Genomic DNA, 13937 nt, shown 5'->3' on the forward strand with positions numbered 1-13937 from the left:
CTCCACACAACTAAAAGGGACCTCTCAATGCAGTGCGAAATCAGACAAACCATTTCTAACTTAATATAGGCTTGAGCTGCAGCTGGGCAGAGTTGCTCAACAATCTCATCTGTCATTGAGACATTTCTATAAGCATGGGGAGGAGGTGGATGAAAGGAAATGTAAAATATAGGTAGAGTGGTATAGGTCTTATCACTGGCTGATAATGGTCTATATGTATTTGACTAAAATTTATGGTACAGTGGTGCCTCGCTTAGCGAGTGCACCGTATAGCGATGTTTCCGTATAGCGAACCCTTTTTCGGGATCGCTATACGGAAACATACCCGATCTTCGCAATGGGGAAAACCCGCATTGCGAAGATTGGGTATTGCGGCGGCCATTTTGGAGCCGCCGAACAGCTGTTCGGCGGCTCCAAAATGGCCGCCGGAAGCCCGGAAATTGCTGCCGGCAGCCGTTTTCACGCCCTGCCCTCGCTTAGCGAGGGCGCGAAAATGGCTGCCGGCAAGGGGAATCCTCGCTGAACGGGTAAGTAAGCAAGGTATTGGAACGCATTAAACTAAGTTTAATGCGTTTCAATACGTCTTCCCTACCCGTTTAGCGACGATTCCGCATAGCGAGGGTTAATCCGGAACGGATTAACCTCGCTATGCGGGGCACCACTGTACACAAATTTATGGTACATAAACTAGAGTACACAAACCTTTAAGTCTCTCCATTTGTTAATTACAGTGGTAATGGTTCTTAATGCCACTATTGACTGCTGTTCACTTTACATGGTTCAAATATTATTCTGTTATAGTTAATTAAATATTTTATCACACTATTTGGTTCAGAATATATTTTCCCTGCTTTCCTCCTCTAAAAATTAGGTGCGTCTTAAGGTCAGCGTCTTATGGAGCAAAAAATACGGTAGTTTACCAACTAGAAAGTTGGTAAACTAGTACGATGGGGTACAACAGATTAGTTGTTTGCCAGTCTCCAATATGAATTCTGATACACTGTGGCTCTGCCAAAGTTCCCAGAGCACAGTCAGGAGGATTTTAATCTAAAATCAAGGAAATATAAACACTGGACTACGTCTACCATCAGTAACCCATGAGACATTTATATGTGTTTGAAATGAAAAATTAAAAAGTAGACATTTTTGGCATTAGCTGATCATTCTGCTGTACTTTATAGTGGCCTTCCATAGAATTTCCCATGGGCTGTTGTTTTCCCTGCTGACTGACACTGCTGGTATGACAAAAGCTGCCAATCAGTGCTGATGGATGGTTATCTGTATCACCCTCTATAGAATAGAATCCTGACAGACACTGCAATTCATGTCTATCACCCCTTTGAGATGTCATGCTTAAGCACAAGGTTGAATACCAGCAGCTCCCCAATGCCACTTGACAAACTGCTTTTGAAACCAAGATGAGCTTCAAAAGCAGTTTCTGATTTGGTACAGGGGACTGATGCTCAAAGGGAGGAGAAGCCCTACTGTAAGCCTGAAGGCATGCTGAAAGGAGATTTGGGGATCCTAAATTGCAGGTCTTCAAGAAGAAATCACTGGGGTACAGAATTGCTACTAATAAATCTAAATGGGAAGGAACAAACAGAACTGAAGATTCTTCATGAAAATGATAAACAGGTAACACAGATCTGGACCTCAGTGCTATGTTTCCAAAAGCAACTTTTTCATTGGTCTACCTTGTATTCTTGCTTAGGGTTCTAATAATTATTGTAGATATACTATATGCATTCTCTTTGTTTCTTGATCAACATCAATATCTCACCAGACCATCTCTTCCCCCCCCTTAGAACATCTAAATATTGAAGAATGAGTTATAAATTATGTATTTTTCTGTGTATAAGATGCCCCCATGTACAGTGGATATAAAAAGTTAACACATCCCTGTTAAAATGTCAAGTGTATGTGATGTAAAAAAATGAGACAAAGATAGAGAGGTTACTTACCTGTAACCATGGTTCTTCTAGTGGACCTCTTTGAATTCACACAAATGGGTTATTCTGCACCTGTGCAGGACATTTCGGAACTTTCTAGAGCCTAAAAAACATTTTACAGTGAGACATCCCCCCTTGGAGCGCAAGCTCTGCTCTCCAATCATCCCCTCAGGTCCTTCCATAGTCCACCACTGTCAAAGTAGTATGTATTGAAAGTCAGCGTGACGGACAGAGGGGAGGAAGGGAGGCACTGTGTGAATTCACAGAGCTCCACTAGAAGAACCATAGTTACAGGTCGGTAACCTCTCTTTCTTCTCCGTGGCCTCTGTGAATGCACACAAGTGGGTGACTAACAAGCTCACTTACTGGATGGTGGGATGTCATGGTAGCAGAGGTGTCAGAATCACCCTTCCAAATGCAGCATCATTTTTAGCTCTGACATTGAGGCGATAATGCTTCACAAAGGTCGATGAGTTGGAGCAGGTTGCTGCTCGGCAGATGCTCGGTATTCCTATTCCACGATGCAGAGCAGTTGATGTTGACAATGCTCTAGTGGAATGAGCTTTCAATCGATCAGGAGGTGTTTTTCTGAGAGTTCATACGCCAGTGATATGGTTTGTACTATCCATTGAGAGATGGTTTGTGATGATGCTGGAGCGCCCCTGTGAGAACCTTGGAAACATAATAATCTTGATGAATTCCTAAATGCTTTTGTTCTGTTGGTGTAAAAGGTCAAAGCTCTTCAGATGTCCAGCATATGGAGCATGCGCTCGATGGGTGAAGAAGGGGATGGAAATAGGGGTGGTAAAATTAATGGTTGATTCATGTGAAATTCAGAGATTATTTTTGGAAGAAATGAAACATCAAAGTAAATGGTATCCGGATGAAACTGTAGGTAAGGTGGGTCTGAACGGAGAGCTGCCAGTTTGCTGGCTCGCTTAGCAGATGTTCTTGCCACCAGGAAAGCTATCTTCAAGGATAACAGGTTTTCATTACATTTAGCCATTGGTTTGAAAGGTGTTTTAGTGAGGGAGTTTAAAACTAATTGTAGTGACCATTGAGGTATAATTTATTGTTTTGGTGGTCAAATAATGTATAAACTTTTATGGTTGAATATGACAGTCCCAAATTAAAGAGATGGAGAATGAAGGTGAGCATTTTTAAGGGAAACTGATATTGAAATTAAGTTATTTGATTCAGTAAATTTTATGAAAGATTTCCATTTATTTTCATAGAGCTTTTGAGTGAATGGTTTTTGGGCCCAATCTAAGATGTTTTTGAAGGTGGGAGTATTCTCCACGCCATCAGATGCAGGGATCGAATGCTGGGATGAAGAACTGATCCGTTGTTCTGAGATAACAGGTTCGGTATCAATGGTAGGTGAAATATGTCTGTCACCTTCAATCTCATGTGGGTGAACCATGGTTGTCGTGACCACAATGGAGATATGATTATGGTATTTGCTTGGCATTGCCTGATCCGGATGACTGTTTTCTGAATCAGAGGAATTGAGGGGAACATGTATAGCAGTTTTCCTTTCCAGTCTATCATGAAGGCATTTCCCAGTGATTTGGGGTTGATGCTGGCTTGTGAGCAGTATCTTCGACATTTGTTGTTGTTTTTTTGTCGCAAAGAGGTTGGATGGGTGTCCCCTTCGATAGCAAATGTCCTGGAAAATTTGATTATCTAAAGTCCATTCGTGTGTCCGAGTAGAGAGTCGACTTAAGTGATCTGCTAAATAATTTTCTTCTGTAGAGGTGTGAATGGCTACTGGGAAAATGTGTACTATGGCCGTGGTAGATGCCATGAGTCCCAGTAAATGCTGGGCTTTGTGTGCCAATACTGATGTCATAGGTTGAAATAAGTTGATGGCTTGGTTTAGTTTGATGATCTGTTCTGGAGGTACGTATGCTTTTCCCTTTAGCGACTCTAGGCAGGCTCCGATGTAGTTGATCATCTGTGATGGCTCGAGGTGAGAATTGGTGTAATTTACTTTGAATCCTAATCTGTGTGGGGTAGTTTGGGCTATATCTGTGGCTCGTATTGCATCTTGGTATGAAGGTGCTACAATCAACCAGTTGTTGATGTAAGGGAAGATAGTTATTACCCGGAGCCATAGGTAAGCTGCAATCGGTGCCATGCATTTTGTAAATGTCCTTGGTGCTGTGGATAGTACAAAGGGGGGGGCACAGAATTGGTATGATATGCCATCGAATCGAAATCAAAGGAATTTTTGATGTAGTGGGTGAATCAATATGTGAAAATAAGTGTCTTGTATGTCGATAACCATGAACCAGTCTCCCTATGAAGAAGGGGAATAATGGTATCGAGAGTTAGCATACAGAATTTCTGTGGTCAGATATACTTGTTAAGTTTCCTGAGGTCGAGGATGGAGCGAAGTCCCCCATCCTTTTTTGGGACAGTGAAATATTGTGAGTAAAAGCCATCGTTAGAGAATGATGAAGGGCTTAAAATTATGGCTTATTTTTGTCGGAGTGATGAAACTTCTTCTTGAAGGGCAGAAGAAAAGGGGGTAATCCTGATATTACTGGATGGTGGGGTCTTGAAAAATTCAATTATGTAACTTTTTTAAAAATTATGGATAAAGCCCATTTATGATTTCTTTCCACATGGGTAAAAAAAAGGTATGGAATCTTGTTTGAAAAGTTGGTTGCAGAAGTTTATGGATATTGCTTACCCTTTCTTTGTTGTTTCCGGAAGGGTTGTTTCCTGGATTGAGATTTATGGTTTCGAAATGTTTGAGATGTTGATGCTGATGTTGAATAGTACAGTCTGTCTTCAGGTTGTGATCAATATGGGTGAAAAGGTTGTTGGTATGGATAGTAATGCTGTTTATAATATGGTTGCCTTTAATATGGTGTTTTCTGATATCAATAGGGTTGTTGTGGTGTGTATGGTTTTGCAGTTTTTCTTAGTTTGTGTATATTTTCCACGAGTTCATCTGTTTTTGAATTGAACAGTCCTATGGCATCAAATGGTAAATCTTCGATTCTTGTTTTAGTGTCATCTAGGATATGGGATGATCTGAGCCATGCATGTCTCCTAAGCGTAATGGAGGTGGCCATTGCTTTAGATGCTGCATGAGCTGTCAGCCGTGCAGCTACTCTCTGTTGCTTTGCAAGTGTTGATGCCTCTGTATAGGTGTTGATTAGATCTGATCTGGTTGTTTCTGATGCAGTTTGGAGTGTGGGTAAGATCTTGTCCCATAAGTGTCTCTGCTAAGCCTCCATGGCTGCTTGATAATTGGCTACTCTTATTAGAAATGATGTAAGAGAATAAAATTTTCATCCTAAGATGTCAAGTTTGCATCCTTCCTTGTTAGTCAGTGCAACTGAAGATTTGCTGCGTGCTTTATATTGAGTTGATTCAATAGGTGTCGGGTGTTTTAAGTAAAAATGTTGCACGAGGTCCATGTGTTTTATAGTGATTTTCTACTCTATGTGGAATCTGGAGGGATGATGGAGGTTTATCCCATGAGTCCTTCACCAGTTGAAACATGGCTGGAATTAAATTTAAACTCAGTGGAGGAGTTCTATCCTGGTCCAGATCATGAAAGACTAAGTTTTTTTCTTGAGCAGGTGGTTCCTGGATGTCTAGTTGTAATACTTTGGCCATTCTGAGGATCAATTGGGCCGGACTGGCTCTGGATGCGGTGAGGTAAGTGTCTCCATGGGTGGGTGAAGGGATTTCTCCCACAAGTACAATCTTAATCGTTGTAATCTAAGTTTTACAGCAGGTTTTGTTAACTTCTTACATTTAAGGCACGACTGGGTTTGATGTTCTTCTCCAAGGCAAAAAAGGCATTTGTTGTGCCTGTCTGTAAGAGGAATTTTTCTTTCACAAATAACGCACCTTTTAAATGGTCCCTGAGGGACCATAAAACAGGGGAAAAGGGGGAAACATTGATGGGGGAAATGCGGGAAGCTGACAAAAGTTGTATTGCTGGGAGAAAATTGGCGCTAACCAAAAGGGGATGTAAATAATAACAACTGTAATATAATTTAAGAGTTCAAATAATGAGAAACAGATATTATTAAGGAAGAAATACTCACTGTTCACTCTAGTGTGTTCCTATACATCTTTCCAACATGGTGGAAAAAAGGAACTGAGGGGACGATTGGAGGGCGGAGCTTGCACTCCAAGGAGGGATGTCTCACTGTAAAAAAATGTTTAGGTTCTAGAAAGTTCCTAATCTTCCTGCGCAGGTGCAGAATAACCCACTTGTGTGCATTCACAGAGGCCACGAAGAAGAAAAATCATTTCAGAATTTTTTCCACTTTTAATGAGACTATGAGCTGTTCAGTTGAACAACAAACTGAAATCTTTTAGGTGGAAGGAAGTAAAAAAAAAAAACTGAAATCAGCTGACATCAGTTACATAAGGCTCATGATTGGAGGAAGCCTGTTTGCAGAGCAAAGGTATGGGCTGTTTCGTTCTCTCCTCAGCTTACTACTGTGTATAAGATGACCCTCAATTTTTAGTCTAACGATTTTAGAAAAAATTATTGTCTTATACAGTAACATTAAAATTGCTGTTTTTGCTGTTACCACAAAGGAACAGCCAAAGAAGCCAGTTGGATTAGACCAGAAGACCAGTTCAGTACTCCAGCATTTTCCAAGAGTGGCCTGACAAAGTGCTTTTGGAAATTTACAACTGTGCCATAGAAGCAACAGCCCTCCTCTACTTGCTCGTCCCCACTAAAAGGTAAAACTTCCTAGAGGTTTAACTTAGCTGACATGATTAATGCCCAATGACAGACCTATTTTTGATTGTTTTTATCACCCTTCTTTAAAGGCATTGCTATATGCTCCTCAAGTTATTATGCATCATATGGAAAAAATACTTTATTTCTGTCTACTGCCAATCACCTTCACTGGGTGACCTCAACTTCTAGTATTATTGTTTCTTCTTCCAGTCTATTTTGTAATGTTTAAACCTTTATTATGAGCTAAGTACACTCATCTGCTCTTCTATCACCTCCCAACATTGAAACTGTCTCAATAGCTTCATCTCTCACTCAGAAGGGGAATTTGAATACACCCATTATTCTTTTCTATACTTGCCTAATTCTAGAAAAAGGCAACCAAACACCAAAAGATTCTTAAAAGCTTTGTAAGTCTGCAACTTTAAACTTAGTTTATCTTATTTAAGATGTTTCACATATTCTGGTAACAAAATGGAGAACACTCACATACAAACACCAAAAGCACAAGGTAGTTATGTGATCCATATATGGAACCAAAAGCCTAGTTTACGTAGTACCTTTACTGCATCGCTTAGTAAACCAATAAAGGTATTTCCCAACCAAGGCTTTTATATATTGTGTTTCTAATAGTCTTTGGGATCAGCATGCCTAATAGAATAGACTTTGGTCCAAAGTATATTACTGACTCATTATTAGTATCATGCAGCCTGTAACTGGCATGCACTGCTATCCATTGTTTACCAAAGTTCTATTCCGTTTTCAATGGCAGATGAATAACAATGATGTGTTCAATATATTAGTTCTGTGGCAGTTTTACAGCCATGATGGAGGGCTGTGAAACCAAATTAGCAACTAGAGGGTGTCTGTCATTGGTAATAACTTCTTATTATGTCTGGGAATCTACATGCTGATCAATGCGTATCCATGTGCAATTGCTTTTATCATATTATCAATCATAAATCTCTCCATCGATCAATGTTCAAATTCATTGACATAATGAGGAGCTATAGACATAGTTGTGACACAAATATAGCACTTCTGCATAGCCCTTTTTCCTAATCTGGGTCGTACTTGTGTATCATAATAATCCAGGCATTGTCACTTGTAAATTGAGATTTCAGCAACCATCCAAGAAAATGCTTTATATTACTTGCTGCTGCTGTTGTGTTTAAAACGAGAGTTTTTTCATGCTCAGATTATATTCCTCTGGGCAAAAGCCAAGCTTGTTACATGCTTCTCATAACCTGATTTATGCACCAATTTATTTTATACATTAGGTGCACTGTATGCAGTCTGACTGTTGCATAAAAATTTCATGCAAAAGAAAAGGACTTGCACACACAGCTGATTTCTGGTTGTTATTATTATCATCTCCTCTTGTAGTTAACATCTTGTCCTAGGCACGATCCTATACCCTGAGCATAGTCTGGACCAAAACATTTCCATAGTTTTCCATTTTACTTTCTACAGCAAAAGGACAGCTGGACAGCTTTATTGTTAGAGTAATCAGACTCCAACTTAAAACAACCACTTTGAACCCTCAACACCCTTCCCAAAGCCCAAAGGTGTTACACAGGAATCTTTTCTTACCAGGGAAGTGCTAAGGAGAAGCAAAAACAAATACTCCAAAAGTACATTTATTTTACTAAATTATACTTAATACTAACATGCTTGCTGCATTATTAATAATGAATTCAAAGTTATATTTCTCCCCTTTTTTATTTAGTAAAGAACAGCAAGAAAAGCATATTTCCACATTTCCTTTTATTAGAAGTCTCCTTTCATCCAAGAAATATGAGACCTGAAATAAATTGTACCATCCTGCTTTTTTTAAAAAAAATCAAATCCTTTCCAGTCCTAGGCAGTATGCTAATGAAAACAGGTTGATAAATGACTCCCTGATATTTTCCAGACATTTTTCTCTCAGAAGTGCTCTAAACTGATGTAGCTCAAAGAGAATAAGGCGCATTAAGTCATTATATCAATTTTTGTTACCCAGATACTTCAGTCCCAGTTAAGAGCTGACAGCCTATATAAAACAAGGCAAGGGCATCATACGACTCCATCGATCAAACCTTGTCGTAGATAGATTGCCTATTACACAAATAGAACCAGCAGACTCAGTTCTGTAGTTTTTATGCTCTTCAATTAAAGGATAACAGGGTACTTTCCCATAAATCTGCTAATTGCAGCTGAATTAATTTAACAAATTTCAAAGAACATGGGGGGAGTGATTGGATAAGCTAATGTAAACTAGCACAGGTTGTCACAGAGCGAGTTCCATGCTTTTTTGTCCCCCCCCCTTTTTTTTACTGGGCAAGATGTCACAAACATTTACCCCTCTTGTAGTTTTTTGGCAACAGATAGCTGACAAGCATACCACACTGTGAAAATATGAAATGGTTCATTTGCAGCAACTCTATCAGAAAAAGCTTTCCTCCCTCGGCCCAAAACATTCTTTGCATCTAAATTAATTATTCCCTTTCCCACCAATCAAGCTATCTCCTGCCCTTACTATAGCAAGAATCCTGTAGGTTACATACATTGAGTAAATGCAGTGGCATACATTGCTATAGTGAATTGCCCCTTGTTGACACATTGCTATTTGGACTGCTACTGCATCCCAGTTGTGTGAGCTGATGTTTGATGATGGATACAAATAGCAACTTGTTCACTAGCAGCAACTTGCCACTGCAATTTACACTACAAACCCATGAAAACAGAATTCTGGCCTTTCCCAAAACACATACACTCACTTGGATCAAAGAAGGGGTTCCCATACAGGCACTCTGAAAAGGTTCTGGCAAAAATGAAAACAACTGCATAGCATTCCTGCTGTGAGAAACAAAACAGAACAATTTGAGAAGTCTCACTGGAAGCTTATGGAACCAGCTAAACAACAACCACAACAGAACTCAGCAGAGATAATTAAGGGTCACCTTAGGTACTTATCTAAGTTTACAAAAGCAGATGTGGGGATTTTACAGTGATCTCTGCAACCACAAACTTTCATTGAGAACAATATGCAGACATTTTTACACATTTCAGCAATGTTATTTCAATCCACAAGGAGAAATGACCAACACATTTTAGATATAATGAACAGATTTTTAAAATCCACAAATGACTGGATAAAATAGCAATTTTAATGTTGACTCACTGTTGTTTACTATATAACAAATATTTTATGAATGTCTACCTGATCAAACAACAGCCACATTTACTATACTGTTTTATCAAACTGGCTGCTGGCAAGTTTTGTTGTTGTTGTTTAGTCATTTAGTCATGTCCAACTCTTCGTGACCCCATGGACCAGAGCACGCCAGGTCCTCCTGTCTTCCACTGCCTCCCAGAGTTGGTCACATTCATGTTGGTAGCTTCGATGACACTGTCCATCCATCTCATCCTCTGTCATCCCCTTCTCCTTTTGCTTTCACACTTTCCCAACATAAGGGTCTTTTCCAGGGAGACTTCTCTTCTCATGAGATGGCCAAAGTATTGGCGCCTCAGTGTCAGGTTGTGTCCTTCCAGTAAGCACTCAAGGTTGATTTCTTTCAGAATGGATAGGTTTGTTCTCCTTGCAGTCCAAGGGACTCTCAAGAGCCTCCTCCAGCACCACAATTCAAAAGCATCAATTCTTCAGTGGTCAGCCTTCTTTATGGTCCAGCTCTCACTTCCATACATCACTACAGTACTGGAAAAACCATAGCTTTGACTATGTGAACCTTTGTCGGCAAGGTGATGTCTCTGCTTTTTAAGATACTATCTAGGTTTGTCATCACTTTTCTCCCAAGAAGCAGGGGTCTTTTAATTTCGTGGCTGCTGTCACCATCTCCAGTGATTATGGAAATGAAGAAGGTAAAATCTGTCACTGCCTCCATATCTTCCCCTTCTATTTGCCATGAAGTGATGGGACCAGTGTCCATGATCTTATTTTTCTTTATGGTGAGCTTCAGACCATTATTTTGTGCTGTCCTCTTTCACCCTCATTAAGAGGTTTTTTAATTCCTCCTCACTTTCTGTGAGTGTTATCATCTGCATATCGGAGGTTGTTGATATTTCTTCCGGCAATCTTAATTCTAGTTTGGGATTCATCCAGTCCGGCCTTTCGCATGATGTATTCTGCATATAAATTAAATACGCCAGGGGACAAATATGCAACCTTGGCATACTCCTTTCCCAATTTTGAACCAATCAGTTGTTCCCTATCCAGTTCTAACTGTTACTTCCTGTCCCACGTATAAATTTCTCAGGAGATATATAAGGTGGTCAGGCACTCCCATTTCTTTAAGGACTTGCCATAGTTTGCTGTGGTCCACACAATCAAAGGCTTTTGCATAATCAATGAAGCAGAAGTAGATGTTTTTCTAGAACTCTCTGGCTTTCTCCATAATCCAGTGCATGTTAGCAATTTAGTCTCTAGTTCCTCTGCCCCTTTGAAATCCAGCTTGTACTTCTGGGAGTTCTTGGTCTACATACTGCTGGCAAGTAGGAAGTGAATATGTTGCTTTTAGGCCAAGGCACAAGACCCTTTTAAATGCTAGATTTCCATTTGCGCCAATTTATGCCATGCCATGATATCAGTGTTACCGGCTGGTCTATGTTCAGTTTTAATCCCAAGGTGCAGATCTATGTTCCCTGCACCCCACAAAGAAATCCTGGGCTGGAAATGGATCATAGACAAGTATGCCTTAGACCTGTACAAAAAATGTTGTGGGGTTCCTTTTTGCAGCAAAAATGCCCATTTCTTCTCTGAAACAGTATAGTCCTATATGAAAGACAACAATAACAACCCCAGTATGGAAAACAATCACCAGCTGTCAATGGCAGCCCAGCCCCCTGGAATCTCTAGAGCAGAAAAGAGGACAGTTTACAAAGCATTCCTTTGAGTCCACATTTTTCTGTGATAGGCACTTCACTGAAATGTTAGACTAGACCAAAGAGATTGCACATTGCCATTAGGTCACCTGCTCAGAAGGCCAACCATGTTAGTCCACCGCAGCAGGTTCTTCTGGCACCATAAAAACCTACAGATTTATTAAGGCATTTCATGGATGCATGAAGTTCATTTGACCCAGCAGTTATATTTCTATTCACATGGTTGGGGATTGGGGGGGTTAAACAAGTCATAGGGAAACCTAATGCAGAAAGTGGAAGCCATGATGATTGTGTCAACAATGATAATTCACATCCTTCCATTAGTGAGCTGATCAACATATATAGTGTGATTAAAACCACCACCACAATAGCCTTTGTTTCTGTTCAAGTCACAGGAGACAGAATTTAATCTCCTGATGAACTGCTGCACTTGTAACCTTGAAACTTTTTTCAAGTCCTTCCTACAAGAGCAACATGTTGAGGTCATTAACAGAATAGCTCAATGTCTGTCGAGAGCATTAACAATATTTTTTTAAATTGTGTTTCTAGAGCAAGACTTACATCTATTAATACTTTTGTGTAGGGGCACGACTTCTTGCCTTATACAGGATAAAGTTATGGCATATAAGAGAAAATGATCAGTGTTAACACCCTGCTGCTGAGCACTCATAGCCAGAATGTTGTGATTTGTTGTCCTCATATGACAGAATGAGATGAGTGAAGACTTGCATCCATAATCACTGTTTTCTAAAATAAGGTGGTGCTACATTATGCAGTTGTGCAATCGAGTACAGTAGAGATCTAAATCTTGCACCTCTCAGTCTACAATTTCTTGGATGTTTCATTAATTTCTTTTTTTCCAAAGCAGGCTACCAATCTGCACAGAATGATTTGAATCCTGCACAAAATGGCATTTTTCCTGTGCAAGATTCTTTACAGTAGGTATTGAGCTGTCCAGAATTTGACAGTTTTTTGTGCTTAAAGGATAGGGCAAAAACAACTTCCCCTCCCCCCCCAAAAAAAAACCTTTAACAAAAAATGATGGGGAAAATAAGACAAGGGTTCCATTTTTGAGGAAAATCTTGCTTTTCTGGGAAGTGTGAGCCAGGAGCCTCAGCAGGACAAGACTCGGTAAACTGCCAAGAGGCAAAGGTTTTTTGAGTGCTCCCCACATCCCTAGTGTCTAGAAAATGAACCTGATGGCATAAACTCAGAGTGATGGTGGGGTGGAAGTTACTGAAATTGTGTTGGAATTCCAGCCCTTCTTCCTAATAAGTTCAGATGTTGATAGTCCTTCAATCTAGTTTGTCATTCTTTTGTTTGCTGGCTTGCTTGTAATTCCATTTGAGCTAGTGTTCCAGATGATTTTTTTTTAAATTTGAACCCACAAACAAGAAGCAAATCACTCACTCACTCATTTCCCCCCTCAGTGCTATAGTAGCAGCTGTCACAGTCCAGATTATAGCTATCATCCAGAGTGGTCATTTGGGGGATCAGGGGATCATTTTGGTAACTTTTATGCCATGCTTACCTAAGCATGATGTCTTGTGCTTGGAGCTAGTAACTCAGGACTGCATTTTGAACACCTTTTATATCATGTTACCAGGAGCTGGACAGGGGACAGATTGGATTTGTCTCCAGTGTGGAAGGGATTGTCACTCTCGAATTGGCCTCCACAGCCACACTAGACGCTGTTCCAAGTCCTCCATACAGAGCACGCTACCATAGTCTTTCGAGACTGAAGGATGCCTACTAATATATCATGTTAGAACCATGTTCACAGAACAATGAAGCAGGATCTGAACCCTCAGACTTTGGCAAGAACAGGTATACACCAGAATTAGGGAGCAGTTAAAAGTAGAGGCAGAGAGTGTTGTCTGTACTTTAGATGGCTGGACTTCAATTTGATAGCGTGGATCCATTTCGGTTGGGGTTTAGGCTATGATATGGTACTGAAATAGCAATGGCTGCCCTTCAAGATGATCTCCTAAGGGAGGTAGACAGGGAAGTGAAACCCTGCTTGCTGGTCCTTCTCGATCTTTGTGCAGCCTTTGATACCATCGACCACAGTATCCTGGGACAGCTATCAAATTTAGGGATTGGAGACTCCATACTTTGGTGGCTCCAGTCATTTCTTGATGGCCAATCCCAGGTGATACAGCTTGGGGATGCTGTGTTTACCACTTGAGGCCTCTGTTACAGGGTCCCACAAAAGTCAATCACTTCTCCAATGTTCTTTAACATTTATAGGAAGCTGCTGGGAGAAGTCATATGGAGATTTGGAGATTGCTGTCACCAGTATTCTGATGATACGCAGTTCTCTCTCTCTTTTTCTTCATCTGTAGGTGATGCAGTGCTGCCTATCTTTGATAATTTATGTGGGC

The 13937-nt window shown here is 40.3% G+C and overlaps 1 protein-coding gene across 1 annotated transcript in view; it reads right to left on the reverse strand.

Annotated features, from left to right (window-relative positions):
* Positions 1–13937, reverse strand: part of LRMDA (leucine rich melanocyte differentiation associated) — a 1005591-nt gene that overhangs the window by 787364 nt on the left and 204290 nt on the right. The window lies entirely within an intron of this gene.

This window comes from Pogona vitticeps, chromosome 3 (assembly GCF_051106095.1).
Source record: "Pogona vitticeps strain Pit_001003342236 chromosome 3, PviZW2.1, whole genome shotgun sequence".
In the NCBI taxonomy this organism is placed as follows: domain Eukaryota; kingdom Metazoa; phylum Chordata; class Lepidosauria; order Squamata; family Agamidae; genus Pogona; species Pogona vitticeps.